Source organism: Bubalus kerabau, chromosome 2 (assembly GCF_029407905.1).
Source record: "Bubalus kerabau isolate K-KA32 ecotype Philippines breed swamp buffalo chromosome 2, PCC_UOA_SB_1v2, whole genome shotgun sequence".
Classification (NCBI taxonomy): Eukaryota; Metazoa; Chordata; class Mammalia; order Artiodactyla; family Bovidae; genus Bubalus; species Bubalus kerabau.
Genome location: NC_073625.1, coordinates 167,076,318 through 167,087,957, shown reverse-complemented (window position 1 = coordinate 167,087,957; position 11,640 = coordinate 167,076,318). Strand labels below are relative to the sequence as shown.

At 38.2% G+C, this 11,640-nt stretch overlaps 1 pseudogene; it reads right to left on the bottom strand.

Annotated features, from left to right (window-relative positions):
• Positions 1 to 415: 415 nt before the first annotated feature.
• LOC129644515 (60S ribosomal protein L23a-like) lies at positions 416 to 1,388 on the bottom strand (annotated as a pseudogene).
• Between the last annotated feature and the right edge of the window lie 10,252 nt (positions 1,389 to 11,640).

Below are 11,640 nucleotides of genomic sequence, written 5' to 3'. Positions count from 1 at the left end.
CAGGTATCTGTAGGAGTCCAAGAAGAAACCAAGCAAAGCAGCCTGGTATTAGAAATCACTGGAGGGAGATGAGGACTGGGGTGGAGCAGGGAGAGAAAGCTCTGCTCGTCAGTTGCCATGTGAGAATGTCTGCCTGCTCTCAATACTCAAGTGTTTGAAGAGAAGCTAGGAATCTGGATTTTAACATGACATCGTTCAGCTTGGAAATGTTGGCAACAAACTCAATACTTTAAGAAAAGTACTCTGTAACCCAATACATTGCAGGCCAATGCAAACACATCTGCAAGCTGGATCCGACGCCAGGCCATCAGTTTGTGACTTCTGGTCCAGATGGATCAGTGGTGATGGCGATGATTTGAGACTGGTTCTTTCAGACTTAAAAACAACTGGTTGCTAATGATCTAAATGTTCTCAACTACAGGTTGTTCTCTATATTTCCTGTTTTTGCAACAAATCTTAAATCTCAGTAGCCTGATATTTGAAACCTGCTGGTTAAAAGCAGAATGACCATACATCCAGGACTTCCCAGCTTAGCACTGGCTTAGGCATGTACCAGTTATTATGTATTAATATTGTCTCCTTTCATTCCTGACATGTTCCAGTTTGGACAGTAAATTATATAGACACTTTAATTAAGAGTCTCTTTTATGCCTACTCTCCACCCCTTTTTAACTTACTTTTATTATTTATTTATTTATAATAGTGAAGACTTATGTTTATTTATTTTTATTTTTATTTTTTTTCCTTGTTAGAGGATTCCAGTTTTATTTATTTTATTTTATTTTTTTAATTTTATTTTATTTTTAAACTTTACATAATTGTATTAGTTTTGCCAAATATCAAAATGAATCCGAAGACTTATGTTTAGAATTAGCCAGCTGGACTCAGTTTTAATGATCCCAATTTTGCTGGCAACATCTAAAGCATCATAGTCAGGAGCCAGTTGAACATATGCCTTCTTCTCTCCATCAGGCCTGAGCAGAGTGTTGACTTTAGCCTGTCCATGTCAGAGAACTTCCTCAAAGCCTGTTTAATTTGGTGCTTGTTGGCCTTGACATTCACAATGAGCAGCAGTGTGCTGCTGTCTTCAATTTTCTTCCTGGCTGACTCCATGGTGAGGGGAACTTTATGAAGGCATAGTGGTCAAACTTGCTTCTCCTAGGGGGCGCTCTTCCAAGGGTATTTGGGCTGCCTCCTAAGCTGCAGTGTTTTGGACCTTCAGGAAGTGGATGACCTTTGGATTTTTTTCCTTTCCTTTTTTCTTTTTTTTTTTTTTGGTGGCTGTGAATGCCTTTCAACACTGCTTTCTTGGCCATCAAAGTCTTTGCTTTGGCTATGACATTGGGAGGGCCTGGGGCTTACTTCTTTGCATTTGGTACCATCTTCATGAAAACAGGTCACTTATTTTTTAAATTTCTTTTTTAAAAAGCTATCATGGGTCATTTGAAATATTTAAGAAACTGATAAACATCTTAAACCTCTATGTAGCCATCATCCAGTTTCAGCAATTATCAGCTAACATCCATACATGTTTTTTCTATATCCTTAGCCACTCCCTGGAGAAGGCAATGGCAACCCACTCCAGTACTCTTGCCTGGAAAATCCCATGGACGGAGGAGCCTGGTGGGCTGCAGTCCATGGGGTCGCTAAGAGTCGGACATGACTGAGCGACTTCACTCTCATTTTTCACTTTCCTGCATTGGAGAAGGAAATGGCAACCCACTCCAGTACTCTTGCCTGGAGAATCCCAGGCACGGGGGAGCCTCGTGGGCTGACTTCTAGGGGGTCACACAGAGTCGGACACGACTGAAGTGACTTAGCAGCAGCAGCAGCCACTCCCTACCCCTTGTAGTCTTTCGAAGGAAATCTCAGATTCCATATTATTTTATCCACAATTTTATGTCTTTTGAGTCAATATTAAATAAGTACCAACTCACCACTAAACACTTACATTTTAACCCATTATGTTTCAAATTGTTTTTATTTTCCCTAGTACCTTGAGTTCTTTGTAGCCTCTTTCTTTCCCCTCTGTCTGCCAAAGTCTGTCATTCTGTTCCTGAATCCTAGTGTTAAGAGTTAAATACTTCTTACTGCTGAGGGAGATATCCATTATTTGTGTCTAAAAACAAAGTATCATTAAATTTGTTATTAAATGTAAGATATAATATTTTAAATTTTGTTTTTTTAATGCAATTAGTCCATTAATTGCATCCATCTTTTCAAATGTTGATTTACCCATTAGTTTGCCCCTTGAATAATTTTTGGTGGATTTATGTCATTGCCTTGCCCTGCCAGATTGCAGTTCTCTGAAGACCTCTGTTGTCTATTGTGGACTAATCCTAGGGTCTAATTTCAAGGTTCATTTGATGTTTTGGTGGGAAATGTGTGACTATGTCCTTTGAAAAACTTTGTGAGTTGCTAATGATCAGAGAAGGCAATGGCAACCCACTCCAGGAAAATCCCATGGACAGAGGAGCCTGGTAGGCTGCAGTCCATGGGGTTGCTAAGAGTTGGACACGACTGAGCGACTTCACTCTCATTTTTCACTTTCATGCATTGGAGAAGGAAATGGCAACCCACTCCAGTGTTCTTGCCTGGAGAATCCCAGGGACGGGGGAGCCTGGTGGGCTGCCGTCTATGGGGTTGCACAGAGTCGGACACGACTGAAGCAACTTAGCAGCAGCAGCAATGATCAGAGAGAAGAGGCATGACTGTTAAACTTTGATAAATTTATTAAGGACTCAAGATACTTTATATGTTAGAATGTTCTTCATAGTTTAAATTTGTTAGATTAAACATATGAATGCACAGCATATAATATATATATATGTGTGTGTACACACACACACACACACACACACAATTTGGGGGCTTCCCAGGTGGCACTAGTGGTAAAAAACCCACTTGCCCACACAGGAGATGTAAGAGATATGGGTTCAAAACCTGGGTCAGGAGGATCCCCTGGAGTAGGGCATGGCGACCCATTCCAATATTCTTGCCTGGAGAATCTCATGGACAGAGGAGCCAGGTGGGCTACAGTCCATAGGGTCGCAAAGAGTTGGGCATGACTGAAGCAACTTAGCAGGTGGGCATATACAATTTGATTATAGAAGTAATTGATTCCTCAAATAAGTTAGTTTTATTAGTTTGCATTCTATCTGGGAAACTTGAATAGAATACAAAGTATTACATTTTTATGCTTTTCTTTTTTTTTAATTTCTTTGATTTTTTTTTCAATAACTTACATTCAGATTTTCTTTTTGAGTGTTACATTGTTTTATTCTTTTCTTCATATGTTGGTAATCCCTGTCTGCATTCTTTCCCATTATTTAATCTTCACATAGATCCAACTTCAATATTTTCAAAGTGCATATATTATGCATGGTTTAAAAATGAGAGCTGTGCTGTGCTTAGTTGCTCAGTTGTGTCTGACTCTCATGGACTGTAGCCTGCCAGGCTCCTCTGTCCATGGGATTCTCTGGGGAAGAATACTGGAGTGGCTTGTCATGCCCTCCTCCAGGGGAACTTCCTGACCCAGGGATTGAACCCAGGTCTTCCACATTGCAGGCAGATTCTTTACTATCTGAGTCACTCAGACTTTATTTATTTCAAACTCAACCAAATGATTAAATGTATTTTTATTTTTAATTTTTTGGCTGCACCATGCAGCACAGGGATCTTAGTTTCTAACCAGGGATCAAACCTGCGCCCCTGCAGTGGAAGCATGGCATCCTAACCACTGGATCACCAGAAAATTCCATAAATGTATTTTTAAGGAGCATATACCTTTCATGTGTGTGCTCAGTTGCTCAGTCATGTCCGACTCTCTGTGAATCCATGGACTATAGCCCACCAGGCTCCTCTGTCCCTGGAATTTTCTAGGCAAGAATACTGGAGTGGGTAGCCATTCCCTTCTGCAGGAAGCTGACCTAGGATTGAACCTGTGTCTCTTGTGTTTCCTGCATTGGCAGGATTCTTTACTACTGAGCCACCTGGGAAGCCCATATACCTTTCATACTACGTTGAAAGTGCCTGAAGACCAGAATCTCAATCTTTTATATGTGTATCAGTAAATCAACATAAAGTTGGAATATGGTAGACTCTGTTGACTTAAATTGTAGATAGGAAAAATCATATTTTATTTTGTTTCATATACTAGCTGATCATAATATAAATAAAGACATATGTAAGTGTTATGGTCTTATGCACTATAAATATTTAGAATATTAGCAAAATTAATGGAATTTTAATAAAGCATAAAAAACGTTTAGCCAGAGCTCCACTATTCAATAAATCAAACTTCTTTCATTAATCTATTTTCCTTCCAAATTGCTACTTATTTATAAGGGCAAATAGCTTTTTTAAAAGAAATATTTTTTAAAGTTGAAGATAATTGATTTACAATGTTGCATTAGTTTTTAGTATATAACAAAGTGATATATATATATATATATTTTCAGATTCTTTTCCATTAGAGTTTATTACAAGATATTGAATATAGTTCCTGCGCTATACAGTAGGACCTTGTTGTTTATCTTTTTTTATACAAAGTAGTTTGTATCTGCTAATCCCAAACTCTTAATTTACTCTTCCCCCTCCTTTCCCTTTTGATAACTGCAAGTTTATCTTCTATGTAGGTGAGTCTGTTTCTGTTTTGTAAATAAGTTCATTTGTATCACTTTTTAAATTCCACATATAAGTGATGTCATATGATATTTCTCTTTCTCTGTCTGACTTACTTCACTTAATATGATAATCTCTAGGTCCATCCATGTTGTTGCAAATGGCTCATTTCATTCTTTTTGATAACTGAGTACTGGTCCATTGTGTGTGTGTGTATATATATATGGCACAATTTTATTCCCTCATGTATAGATGGATACTTAAGTTGCTTCCATGTCTTGGCTGTTGTAAATAGTGCTGCTGTGAACATTGGAGAGGACTTATCTTTTTGAATTTGAGTTTTCTCCAGATATACGTGAGGACAAATTACTGTTACACAGCTATAATTATTGGCATGGATGCTGCTGCTGCTGCTAAGTTGCTTTAGTCGTGTCCGATTCTGTGCGACCCCATAGACGGCAGCCCACCAGGCTCCTCTGTCCGTGGGATTCTCCAGGCAAGAATACTGGAGTGGGTTGCCATTTCCTTCTCCAATGCGTGCATGCATGCTAAGTCGCTTCAGTTGTGTCTGACTCTGTGTGACCCAATGGACAGTAGCCATCCAGGCTCTTCTCTCCATAGGATTCTCCAGGCAAGAATACTGGAGTGGGTTGCCATATACTTTGTTTTGAAAATCAACTTTATTAAAGTATAGGTCACATATAATAAAATGTACCTATTTTTGGTGTACATTTTGAAAAAGTTTCAAAAAGTTTTGACAAAATTATATACCTATGTGGCCGTATCTACAATCAGCATATAAAAAACTTTTCATCACTCTATCCCAATCAATCTCTTTATGGTCCTGGATCCAGGCAAACCCTGACATACTTTGTGTCACTGGAGATTAGCTTTGCTTTTTCTAGAGTTTCATACTATTGCAAACATATATATTCTTTTATATATGGCTTCATTTACTCAGCATAATGTTGTTGCTTGTATCAGTAATTCCTTTTTAGTGCTGTTCAGTATTCAATTGTATGAATATACAACAACTTATTTCTACATATACTTGTTGATGGACATTTGGGTTGTTTCCAGTTTGGGAATATGAATAAAGCTGCTATGAACATTAAGGTACACATCTTTGTCAGACACATGATTTTATTTTCTTTAAATAAATAATTAAAGAGTGGAATTGTTGGTTGGTATGGTAAATATAGGTTTTATTTTGTATAACTTACAGGATATACCATTTTAGTTTCTCAGCAGAAATAGAATACCATTCCTGGTGAGAAACGGAGCTGCTCTACGTCCTCGCGTGGCACGTGCATGCATGCTGAGTTGCTTCAGTCGTGTCTGACTCTTTGTGACCCCATACTGTAGCCCCCCAGGCTCCTCTGTTCATGGGATTCTCTGGACAAGAATATTGCTGTGGATTGCCATGCCCTTCTCCAGGGGATCTTCCTGATCCAGGGATTGAAACCTCCTCTCTTACCTCTACTTGTATTGGCGAGTGGGTTCTTTACCACTAGTGCCACTGGGGAGGTCCCAATGTGACACATAGTTATTTTTATTTTCTCATTTAATGTAATTTTGCAATGCTTTTTGGTCTTCATAGTTAATCTTTATATTTTGATTATATGTACATATATTTAATTGAAAAAATTGTTAAAAGGTAAAAATGCTATTCATTTTCTAGTTACTGATACAAGTATCCACTGTCTTACTGTACCTACAAATTTTCTGGCCAAGACTGGCCCTGGGTAAGATTTGGAAACAAGCAAAGGTTTTGCTTTTTCTTCTCTTGGAGTCCATCTCTGCTTCCTGCACCTCTTCATTCCAAGGTGAGTTTTCACTACAAGTCACACCTCTCTCTCTGGTTTTCATCACATTGGGACAAAAGCTTTTATACTTTAGACTCCTGAGTTTGTATTTAATGTGCTAATATCTTTAGTGGTAGAGATTTTCAGTCAAATATGTGGTGGTTTAGTCGCTAAGTCATGTCCAATTCTTGTGACCCTGTTGTCTGTAGCCCGTCAGGCTCCTCCGTCCATGGGATTTTTCAGGCAAGGATACTGGAGTGGGTTGCCATTTCCTTCTCCAGGGTATCCTCCAGACCCAGGAATTGAACCTGAGCCTCCTGCCTTGCACGAGTATTCTTTACTGGCTGACCTATGAGAGAAGCCTAGTCAAATATATAAATGCTCCTTAATCATGTATTGTTTGAAGACTTACCTCTTCTTCTATAAAGTTAGTTCTGACAGTACATTTGGTCATTTCTAGATTTTTTTCTGATTGTTGCAGGTATCTAAGTCTTATCCTGCAAAGAGTGCATGAGGCATCATGAGTGTGTGCATGTGTATAAACCAACTTGTGTTTTATTGCCCTGGAAAAATGTATCCTTCTTCAATATCTTCATAATATTCTTGTGTAGGATGAGCTGGGGAGGAGTATTATACTTTTCAAACTTTTATCAATACTCTAGTCCTTACATATCCTGTTACTTGCCTAGCTGGGTGGATAAAGTGTACGATTGAAGAGCTATGCTGCCAGAATGAGCTTTCATTCTCCCAGGTGGCTTGAATCAGATACTGCAATCCACAAATACTCAATCACAATTCTTAGTCACAGACTAGGTCACAGCCAAGCAATCAGCCTCAGGGGATGGTCATGTTCAAGTTCAGCTCATTAGTACCAACCTGGGCTAATGTCTTGTTTTTGTTCTCATAATTCTGTTAGGAAAGTGCAGGATTTAGACTGCTTTGAAAAATTTAATCCTGTTTCTCCAAGTTTTTGACTATGGAACAACAGCTAGAGAGGGATGGGCTTTGGAGTCAAAATGACTCATGTGTATATACTCCTTCTCTCCCTTCTTTTCTTCTTTTCTTGTTTATTTTCTCATTTGTATATTTATTATTGAAAAAGAGGATAAAAGAGCATGATACAATTTCAAACAAATTTAAGAGTATGTGATGGAAAGTAAGCAGTCTCTCTGTCTCAAAGTCTCTAAACTCCTTTACTGAAGGCAGTCACACTTAGCATTTTCTAATGTGTCCCTCCATAAAATTCCTGTTTATAATCAAGCACATATTTGTATTTAGCCCTTTAATTTAGATTCTGTTAGAAAGCTCAGATGTATCTGGCTTATTTTCACTTGAAATGTGTCTTGAATATTGTTTGAAAACAGTACCTATAGATCAGCCTCATCTTTCTAGAGACCATGTTTGCTATCTAGTATTATATGGTTTTGTACATACATTGATTATTGGTTCAATTACCTATTCTCTATGGAGGGAACTTATTTCCAGTTAAAAAATTCTTTTTGGTTATTAAGGATAATAGCCAAATACTGCAGTGAGTATTCATAGAGATTTATGGGGATAATTATTGGAGACATCCCTGAAGTAGACAGCTATGTCTAACATATAAGTTTTCATAGTAATTGCCAAATTGTCCTTCAATGAAGTTGCTTCAACATATCTTCCCACTAACAACCTTTGAAAATGCTTGATTTCAGACTGTTCACTATCAAACTTTTCCAACTTTGCCTACAGGTTCATTTTTCTTCAATAAATCAGAAGTACTCTCTCTTTTTTCCATTCTCCTGCCACCTTTAATTTTCTTATTTTTAATCATGGAATAAGGTTATGTATGGATGTGAGAGCTGGACTGTGAAGAAAGCTGAGCACCGAAGAATTGATGCTTTTAAACTGTGGTGCTGGAGAAGACTCCTGAGAGTCCCTTGGACAGCAAGGAGATCCAACCAGTCCATTCTAAAGGAGATCAGTCCTGGGTGTTCTTTGGAAGTAATGATGCTAAAGCTGAAACTCCAGTACTTTGGCCACCTCAGTGGAAGAGTTGACTCATTGGAAAAGACTCTGATGCTGGGAGGGACTAGGGGCAGGAGGAGAAGGGGACGACAGAGCATGAGATGGCTGGATGGCATCACTGACTCAACGGACTTGAGTTTGAGTGAACTCCGGGAGTTGGTGATGGACAGGGAGGCCTGGCATGCTGCGATTCATGGGGTCTCAAAGAGTCGGACACGACTGAGTGACTGAACTGAACTGAAGATGTTGATGGTTATAACTTATTAGAATTAAGCATCAATTCCAGATGTTGACTGTGTAGTCACTCCTCATAAGGAGGAAAGGGGTGTTTCTCTGGGCCTAGATTCAATTTCCATGCTTCAGTCCCTCTTTGCTTTAACTCTGCCCACATGCTGGTATGTGGCAGTGTTAATTGGGACATTCTGCTTTTTGAATCTCAGGTAGAATGTACATCCAACTCATTTACCACAAAATTAAAAAAAAAATGAAGGGAGTGAACGCAGTCATTAGAGTTGTTGTGAATAATTTGAGTTAAATGTAAATGCAGAAAAAAAATAGGAAAACTACTATTAAGTACATTTTGCCCTTCTCAATGGAATACAATACAGATTTACAATGTTAATTATTTCCGCCCTCTATCTATTTAAAAGCTGTGAGATTGAAATATGAATATGTCAGGTAAATAAATACTAATTTACTTTTAAAAATCTGTACTTTATTAAAATATCTTTATGCATATTTTAAAGTTAAGACCCTGCTATGTAGATGTAGAGTTAAAATTCCCATTTATTGTCCACTGAATGTGAGGGAAATTGGATTTGTCAGGAAGCTGATTGATATCTTGAAGTGTTTTGTTTTCAGTGACTGGCACTGCCGAGTTACAACCATCTATCATCTAACAGGTAATTAGTCAGATTTCTCATCATGAGCCTTCAATCCTGCTGTTTTATTATTGAAATACCACAAACCAGTAGGCAATCTGAATGCAGATAAAGTTCTCTGTCATGGTCTTAAGGACAAAGATAACATTTTGTGATTCAGCAGTAGTGAGTTTGAAGAAAAGTCACTGAAATGTAAGTTTGGGTCTTATAAGAAAATAAGCATAATAAAAAATTTAATTTGGTACCTGGCTTGTCCTCCAAACTGACAACTGAGAAAGTAGCTATTTATAAAGCCACCTAATGTTCCAATATGAACTTATTTCATTATAGCATTTTATAAGGAGAATATTGATAGCATAAAAAGTGGAATTAGGTAAATAAAGGAGGTTCTGAATAGCTTTCATCCATTTTCTAAAATATTTTGAGATGGTAAATAAAAATAATCTGTAATTAATAGTAGCTAATCATATGAATAGTCAAAGCTATGGTTTTTCCAGTAGTCATGTATGGATGTGAGAATTGGACTATAAAGAAAGCTGAGTATGGAAGAATTGATGCTTTTGAACTGTGTTATTGGAGAAGGCTCTCGAGAGTCCCTTGGACAACAAGGAGAGTCAACCAGTCCATCCTAAAGGAGATCAGTCCTGAGTGTTCATTGGAAGGACTGATGTTGAGGCTGAAACTCCAATACTTTGGCCACCTGATGCGAAGAGCTGACTCATTTGAAAAGACCCTGATGCTGGGAAAGATTGAAGTTGGGAGGAGCAGGGGACAACAGAGGGTGAGATGGTTGGATGGTATCACCGACTGAATGGACATGAATTTGGGTAAGCTCTGGGAGTTGGGGATGGAGAGGGAAGCCTGGCGTGCTACAGTCCATGGGGCTGCAAAGAATTGGACATGACTGAGCGACTGAACTGAACTGAACTGAATCATATGAAAACTTTACTTCTTTTCAAATATTAAAAAAAAACCCTGGAAATCCTAAAGATGAATTACTTGATCACACTTACATGTGTTTTGTGCTAAAATGGCTTGCTCCTGAAAATTGGTGCTGATACTTTTGAGGTTTGTAAATTTCAGGCAATTGATTCACATTATTGGTATCCCAACAAGATTGGTAACTTCATAACAATAAATATTATTTTCTTGACTTCATTCAAAATTTTTTATTATCTTTCAGAAAAATGTATCTCAAAATACTTCAGCTTTCAAAAAGTCACGGACACCATAGCCATTGCTTCTTAATGAGATATACATATGTCTCTTCTTTCAAACATTTTATGTGGGAATGAATATATTTACATGCTTTCTTAAACCCTGGTTAAATGAAAACTTTACTCCACAAAGTAATGTATATGCAGCACATACACATTAAAATTCACTAGATGAGGAATATTTTAATTGAATTACATAGTTACGGTTTCTGGTAAATAATAGATTTTATCAGAGAAAATTTTTACATAATTGATTTTGATTTTAAAATACAAATTAAACTCTAGTTCTGTGTGCAGATTAAACACATACTTTACAAACAGTATATAATGTGGGCATTAAACAATTCTCATGCAGTATGTAAACGCTGGGCTGGCAGAATCACAAGCTGGAATCAAGACTGCCGGTAGAAATATCAATGACCTCAGATATGCAGATGACATCACCCTTGTGGCAGAAAGTGAAGAGGAACTACAAAGCCTCTTGATGAAGGTGAAAGAGGAGAGTGAAAAAGTTGGCTTAAAGCTCAACATTCAGAAAATAAAGATCATGGCATCTGGTCCCATCACTTCATGGCAAATAGATGGGGAAACAGTGGAAACAGTGTCAGACTTTATTTTTGGGGGCTCCAAAATCACTGCAGATGGTGACTGCAGCCATGAAATTAAAAGACACTTACTCCTTGGAAGGAAAGTTATGACCAACCTAGATAGCATATTCAAAAGCAGAGATATTACTTTGCCAACAAAGGTCCGTCTAGTCAAGGCCATGGTTTTTCCAGTGATCATGTATGGATATGAGAATTGGACTGTGAAGAAAGCTGAGTGCTGAAGAATTGATGCTTTTGAACTGTGGTGTTGGAGAAGATTCTTGAGAGTCCCTTGGACTGCAAGGAGATCCAACCAGTCCATTCTGAAGGAGATCAGCCCTGGGATTTCTTTGGAAGGAATGATGCTGAAGCTGAAACTCCAATACTTTGGCCACCTGATTGGAAGAGTTGACTCATTGGAAAAGACTCTGATGCTGGGAGGGATTGGGGGCAGGAGGGGAAAGGGACGACAGAGGATGAGATGGCTGGATGGCATCACTGACTCGATGGACATGAGTCT